Here is a 7646-nt window from a genome sequence, read left to right as displayed (position 1 = left end):
CCAGTCGGCTCTCGAACTCTTGAACTCAAGCGATCTGCCCACTTCAGCCTCCCAAAGTGCTGGGTTACAGCCGAGAGCCACTACGTGGAGCCCTTTCTTTCTTTCTTTCTTTTTTTTTTTTGAATTTTAAATTTTACATATTATTTTGAGACGAGGTCTCACTCCATTACCCAGTTTGGAATACAGTGGTGTGATCATGGCTTGCTGCAACCTCAACCTCCTGGGCTCAAATGATCCTCCCACCTCAGCCTCTTGAATATCTGAGACCACAGGTGCACACCACCACACCTGGCTGATTTTTTGTATTTTTGGTAGAGATGGGGTTTTGCCATGTTGGTCAGCCAGGTCTTAATCAACTGAACTCTTGTTATCTGCCCATGTTGGCTTCCCAAAGTGCTGGATTACTGGCGTGAGCCACTGTGATCAGCCTTTTTTTCTCCTTTTGTCTTTTTTGAGATTAGGTCTTTCTCTGACACCCAGGCTGGAGTGCAGTGGCGTGATCATGGCCCTCTGCAGTCTTAACATTTTGGGCTGGGACCACAGGTGCACACCACCATGCCTGGCTAATTGTTTGTATTTTTGTTAGAGATGAGGTTTTTCCATTTTGCCCATTCTGACCTTGAACTCCAGAACTCAAGTGATCTGCCCACCTCAGCTGCTCAAAATGCTGGGTTACAGGCGTGAGGCACTGTGCCCAGCCGTTGTTTTTTTTTTGTTGTTGTTTGTTTTTAATTTTTCTTTTTCCTTTTTTTGTTGTTGTTTTTGAGGCTAGGGCTTGCTCTATTACCCAGGCTGAAGTGCAGTGGCGTGACCAGAGCTTGCTGCAGCCTAACCTTCTGGCCTCAAGTGACCCTCCCGCTTCAGCCTCCTGAATGCCTTGGACAACATGTACACCCCACCATGCCTGGCTAATTTTTTGGCTTTTTGGTAGAGATGGGGTTTTGTCATGTTGCTCAGTCTGGTCTTGAACTCCTGAACTCAAGTGATCTGCCCACCTCAACTTCCAAAATGCTGGGTTACAGGCATGAGCTACTGTGCCCAACCTTCTTTTCTTTCTTTCTTTTTTTTTTTTTAAAGATTAGTTCTTGCTCTGTTACCCATACTGGAGTGCAGTGGTGTGATCATGGCTTGCTGCAGCCTCAACTTCCTGGACTCAAGCGATCCTCCCACCTCAGCCTCTTAAATAGCTAGGAACACAGGTGCACACCACCATGTGTGGCTAATTTTTTTTCCTTGGCAGAGTGTGGGTTTTGCCATGTTGCCCAGTCTGGTCTCAAATTCCTGAACTCAAGTCATCTGCTCACCTCAGGCTCCCAAAGTGCTGGGTTACATGCATGAGCCACTGTGCTCTTTTCTTTCTTTCTTTTCTTTTTTTTTTTTTTCCCCCAGATTAGTTCTTACTCTTTTACCCAACAGGCTGGAGTGCAGTGGCATGACTACAGCTTGCTGCAACCTCAACCTCCTGGGCTCAAGTGATCTCTGGATCACCTCAGGCTCTTGAATAGCTGTGACCACAGGTGCACACCACCATGCCTGGCTCATTTTGTATTTTTGGTGCAGATGGGGTTTTGCCATGTTTCCCAGTCGGCTCTCGAACTCTTGAACTCAAGCGATATACCCACCTTGATCTCCCAAAGTGCTGGGTTACGGGTTGGAGTCACTGTGCCTATTTTTCTTATTTTTTCTTTTTTTGTGTATTTTGAGACTAGGTCTTCCTGTCACCCAGGCTGGAGTGCAGTGGCATGATAACTGCTTGCTGCAGGCTCAACCTCCTGGACTCAAGTAATTTTCCCACCTCAGTCTCTTGAATAGCTGAAACCACAGGTGCACACCACCATGCCTGGCTACTTTTTTGTACTTATGGTAGAGATGGGGTTTGGCCATGTTGCCCCATCTGGCCTTGAACTTCTGAACTCTAGCGACTGTCCACCTCAGCCTCCCAAAGTGCTGGGTTACAGATGTGAGTGACTGTGCACAGCCCTTTTTTCTTCTCCTTTCTTTTCTTTTTTCTTTTTGGTTTTTTTTTTTTTTTTTTTTTTTTTTTAGGTCTTGCTCTTTTTCCCAGACTGAAATGCTGTGGCGTGGTCACAGATTGTGGCAGCCTCAGCCTTTAAGGCTCATGCGATCCTCCCACCTCAGCCTCTTGAATAGCTGAAACCACAGGTGCTAATTGTATTAAAAATACAATAAGCCAGCATGCCTGGCTAATTGTATTTTTAATAGAGATAGGGTTTGGCTGTGTTGCCCATTCTTGTCTTTAACTCCTGAGCTCAAGTGATCTGCCCACTTTGGTATCCCAAAGTGCTGGGTTATGGGCATGAGCCACTGTGCCCAGCCCTTTTTTATCTTTTTTTCTTTCTTTTTCTTTTTCCTTTGAGTTTCGGTCTCCCTCTGTTGCCCAGGCTGGAGTTCAGCTGCATAATCATGGCTTGCTGCAGCCTTAACCTCCCAGGCTCTAGAGATCCTTTCACCTCAGCTTTTTGAATAGCTGGGACCACAGGTGCACATCACAACACCTGGCCAATTTTTTGCATCTCTGGTAGAGATGTGGTTTTGCCATGTTGCCAAGTTTTCTCTCAAACTGCAGAACACAAGTGATCTGCCCACCTATGCCTTCCAAAGTTCTGGGTTACAGGCATGAGCCACTGGGCCTAGCACTTTCTTCCTCTGCTTCTTTTTTTTTTTTAAGATTAGATCTCCCTCTGTTACTCAGGCTGGAGTGCTGTGGTGTGGTCACGGCTTGCTGCAGACTTTACCTTCTGGGCTCAAGCAATCCTCCCACCTCAGCCTCTGCAGTAGCTGGGACCACAGGTGCACACCACCATGCCTGACTAATTTTTTGTATTTATGGTAGAGAAGGGGTTTTGCTATGTTGCCCAGTCCAGTCTCAAATTCCTGAACTCAAGTGATCTGCCCACCTTGGCCTGCTGACGTGCTGGATTACAGGCTTGAGCCACTGTGCCCAGCCCTTTTTTCTTTTTTTAAAAAAATATAACAATTTTTTTTTTTGAAGGGTCTCACTCTGTCACTAGGCTGGAGTGCAGTGGCACGATCTCAGCTCACTGCAATCTCCACCTCACAGGTTCAAGCGATTCTCCTGCCTCAGCCTCCTGAGTAGCTGGGACTATAGGCATCTGCCAACACACCCCGCTAATTTTGTATTTTTAGTAGAGACAGAGTTTCACCATGTTGGCCAGGATAGTCTTGATCTCTTGACCTCGTGATCTGCCCACCTCAACCTCCCAAAGTGCTGCGATTATAGGCGTGAGCCACTGCGCCCCATCCAATTTTTTTTTTTTTTTGAGATGGAGTCTTGCTTTGTCCCCAGCCTGGGACTACAGGCACATGCCACCATGCCCAGCTAATTTTTGTATTTTTTGTGGAGACGGGGTTTTACCATTTTGCCCAGGCTGGTCTTGAACTCCTGGGCCCAAGCAATCCTCGTGCTTCAGCCTCCCAAAGTCCTGGGATTATAGGCATGAGCCACAACCCCTGGCTCAAATTACCTTTATTTTGTCTTCTTCACTGAGAGATATTTTCACTAAGAATACAGCTTGAGGCTGGCAGTTGTTTTCTTTTGGCACACTGACAATGTCATTCCATGGTCTCCTGGTTCCTGTGGTTTCTGTTGAGATATTGTCTGTCTACCTAATTGTTGGTCCTTTGAAGGCAATCTGAATTTTTTTCTCAAATACATATTTTTGGTAGGGGACAAGAGAAAGGGGGGTCATGCACTCCCAAAGTGCTGGATTACAGGGTCTCACTTTGTCACCCAGGCTGAAGTGCAGTGGTGTGAGCTCGGCTCACTATAGCCTGGACCTCCTGGCTTCAAACAATTCTCTCACCTCAGCAGTTCAAGTAGCTGGGACTACAGGCGTGCACCACCACACTGACTAATTTTTATATTTTTTTGTAGAGACGGTTTCACTATGTTCCTAGGCCAGTCTCTAATGCCTGAGCTCAAGCAAACCACCCACCTGAGCCTCCCAAAGAGCTGGCATTACAGGCATGAGCCACTGTGCCTGGCTCAGATACGTTTAAGAATAAAAAAAATTTTTTGTCTTTGGTTTTCTGTAATTTTATTATAGTGTGTCTAGGCCTACTATTACTTTTATTTGTCCTGCCTGGGGTTCATGAGGCTTCTTAAATCTGTGAACTATGGTTTTTCATAATTTAAAAAATATTCTCTGTCATTATTTTTTTAAATAGTGCTTCTGCCTCATTATCTCTTTCCATTCCTTTATTTTATTTATTTATTTATTTACTTTGATCAGGGTCTTGCTCTGTTGCCCAGGCTGGAGTGCTCACTGCAGCCTAGAGCTCCCAGGCCCAAGTGATGCTCCCAGATCAGCCTCCCTGGTAGCTGGGACCACAGGCGTGCACCACCACATCTGGCCAATTTTCCTATATTTTGTAGAGTCGGGGTTACACCATGTTGCCCAGGTTGGTATTGAACTCCTGGGCTCAGGCAATCTGCCGGCTTTGGCCTCCCAAAGTGCTGGGATTGCAGCTGTGAGCCACTGCACCTGGCCCCTCTTTCCATTTTTTCTGGGATGGTGACTAAAGGTGTATTTGACTTAGTCAAATATGTGGTGGTGCATGCCTGTAGTCCCAGCTACTTGAGGGGCTGAGGTGGGAGGACTGCTTGAGCCCAGAAGGTCCAGGCTGCAGTGAGCCGAGATTGCACCACTGCCCTCCAGCCTGGGTGACAAAGTGAGACCCTGTAATCCAGCGCTCTGGTAGTGCATGACCCCCTTTTTGTCTTCCGTTTAAAAAAAGTGTCTGAGAAAAAAATTCATATTGTCTTCAAAGGAGCAACAATTAGGCTGACAGACAACTTCTCAACAGAAACCTCAGAAAGCAGAAGACCATGATGATGCCCTCAGTGTACCAAAGGAAATAACTGCAGCTCCAGTTGCAATCTTAGCTAAAATATCTGCCAGATAACAAGACAAATAAAGATATCTGGGCAGGTGTGGTGGCTCATGCCTGTAATCTTAGCACTACTTTTTAAAAATAATGACCGAATATTTTAAAAATTATGAAAATATACCTAAAGAAGATACCTGGTGAGTTCTCTATATCACTTACTTTCTCGTGTGTGTGTGTGTGTGTGTGTGTGTGTGTGTGTGTGTGTGTGTGTGTGTTTGGTCACTTCCTGTTTCATTCTGAATGTTTTCTTCAGAATTACTAGGTTGGTGCAAAAGTAATTGCAGTTTTTGCCATTGCTTTCATTTCTTTTAATTGTTTTTTTTTATTTTTTGAGACGGAGTTTCGCTGTCTCGCCCAGGCTGCTGTGTGGTGGCACATCATACCTGGCTAATTAATTTTTTGTATTTTTGGTGGTGATGGCGTGTTGCCATGTTGCCCAGTCTTGTCTCGAACTTCAGAACACAAGCGATCTGCCCACCTTGGCCTCCCAAATTTCTAGATTACAGTCGTAAGCCACTGTGTCCAGCATCTTTTTATTCTGTTTCCATTTTTTTTCCCCTTGAGATTAGGTCTTGCTTTGTTACCCAGGCTGGAGTGCAGCGGCATGGTCATGGCTTGCTGCAGACTCAACCTCCTGGGCTCAATCAATCATTTCACTTCAGCATCTAGAATAGCTGGAACCACAGGTGCACACCACCACATGGCTAAATTTTTGTATTTTTGGTAGAGATGGGGTTTTGCCATGTTGCCCAGTCTTGTCTTGAACTCCTGAACTCAAGTGATCTGCCTACCTCAGCCTCCCAAAGTGCTGGGTAACAGGAGTGAGCCACTGTGCCAACCCGTGTTTCTTCTTCTTTTTGTGTTTGCTTTTTTTTTTTTTTTTTTGAGATTAGGTCTTACTCTGTTCCCAGGCTGAAGTATAGCGGCATAATCAAGCTTTCTGCAGCCTCAACCTCCTGGGCTGAAGCGATCCTCTCACCTCTGCCTCTCAACAGCTATGACCACAGGTGCACACCACCACTCCAGGCTAATGTTTTGTAATTTTTTGTAGACATTGTGTTTGCCATGTTGCCCAGTCTGGTCTCAAACTCCTGAACTCAAGTGATCAGCCCACTTCGGCCTCTGATATTGCTGCATTACAGGTGTGAGCCATTGTGCCAAGCACTTTTTTCTTTCTTTTCTTGTTTTTTGAGATTAGGTCTCGCTATATTACTCAGGCTGGAGTGCAGTGATGTGATCATGGCTTGCTGCAGACTCAACCTGCTGTGCTCAAGCAATCCTCCCACCTCAGCCTCTTGAATAGCTGGGACCACAGGTGCACACCACCATGCCTGGCTAATTTTTTTTTATTTTTGGTAGAGATGGGGTTTTGCCATGTTGCCAAGTCTTACCTTGAACTCATGAACTCAATTTGATCTGCCCACCTTGGCCTCCCAAACTGCTGTGTTAAAAGCATGAGCCACTGTGCCCAGCCCTTGTTTCTTCTTTTTTCTTTTTTTGAGATTAGGTCTCGCTCTTTTACCCAGGCTGGAGTGCAGTGGTGTGATCACAGCTTGCTGCAGCCTCAACCTCCTGGGCTAAAGTGATCCTCTCACCTCAGCTTCTTAAATAGCTTAAACCACAGGTACACACCACCACGTCTGGCTAATTTTTTGTATTTTTGGTAGAGATGCGTTTTGGCCTTGTTGCCCAGTCTGGCCTCAAACTGCTGAACTCAAGTCTCAAGGGATCTGCCCACCTTGGCCTCCCAAACTTCTGGGTTACAGGCGTGAGCCACTGTGTCCAGCTCTATTTCTTTGAGTTTAGGTCTTCCTCTCTAACCAATGATGGAGTGCAGCTGCATGATAACGACTTGCTGCAATCTCAACCTCCTGTGCTCGTGATGTTCCCACCCAAGCCTCTTGAATAGCTGAGGCAACAGGTGCACACCACTAGGCCTGGCTAATATTTTGTATTTTTCATAGAGTTGGGGTTTTGCCATGTCACCAACTCCTGAACTTCAGTTATCTGCCCACCTGGATCTCCCCAAGTACTTGGTTATAGGCATGAGCCACTGTGCCCAGCCCTTTCTTCTTCTTCTTCTCCTCCTTCTCCTTCTTCTTTTTTAGTTTTTGTTCTGTTACCAAGGCTGGAGTGCAGTGGTGTCATCACAGCTTGCTGCAGCCTTAACCTCCCAGGCTCTTGCGATCCTCCCACCTCAGTCTCTTGAACATCTAGGACCACAGGTGCACACCAACAAGCCTGGCTAATTTTTTGTATTTTTGGTAGAGATGTGGTTTTGCCATGTTGCCAAGTTTTGCTTCAAACTCCTGAACTCAAGTGATCTGCCCACCTTGGCGTCCCAAAGTGCTGGGTTACAGATGTGAGCCACTGTGCCCAGCCCTTTTTTACTTTCCTTTTTCTCTTTCTTTCTTTTTTGGGGGTTAAGTCTCGCTCTCTAACCCAGGCTGGAATGCAGCGGCCTGCTCACAGCTTGCTGCAGCCTCAACCTCCTGGGCTCAAGCAATCCTCCCATGTATGCCTCTTGAATGGCATAGGTGCACACCACTAAACCTGACTAATATTTTGTATTTTTTGTAGACATGGGGTTTTGCCATGTTGCCCAGTCTTGTTTCAAACTCCAGAACACAAGTGATCTTCCCACCTTGGCCTCCCAAAGTTGTGGGTTTCAGGCATTAGCCACAGTGCCTAGCCTTTTTTCTTCTGTTTCTTTT

The 7646-nt window shown here is 46.1% G+C and overlaps 1 protein-coding gene across 1 annotated transcript in view; it reads left to right on the top strand.

Annotated features, from left to right (window-relative positions):
- Positions 1 to 7646, top strand: part of PRELID3A (PRELI domain containing 3A) — a 157929-nt gene that overhangs the window by 29245 nt on the left and 121038 nt on the right. The window lies entirely within an intron of this gene.

The sequence above is a fragment of the Cebus imitator genome, unplaced genomic scaffold, assembly GCF_001604975.1.
Source record: "Cebus imitator isolate Cc_AM_T3 unplaced genomic scaffold, Cebus_imitator-1.0 Scaffold242, whole genome shotgun sequence".
In the NCBI taxonomy this organism is placed as follows: Eukaryota; Metazoa; Chordata; class Mammalia; order Primates; family Cebidae; genus Cebus; species Cebus imitator.
Note: the sequence above shows the minus strand (reverse complement) of the source record. Positions and strands in the feature narration are given on the sequence as shown.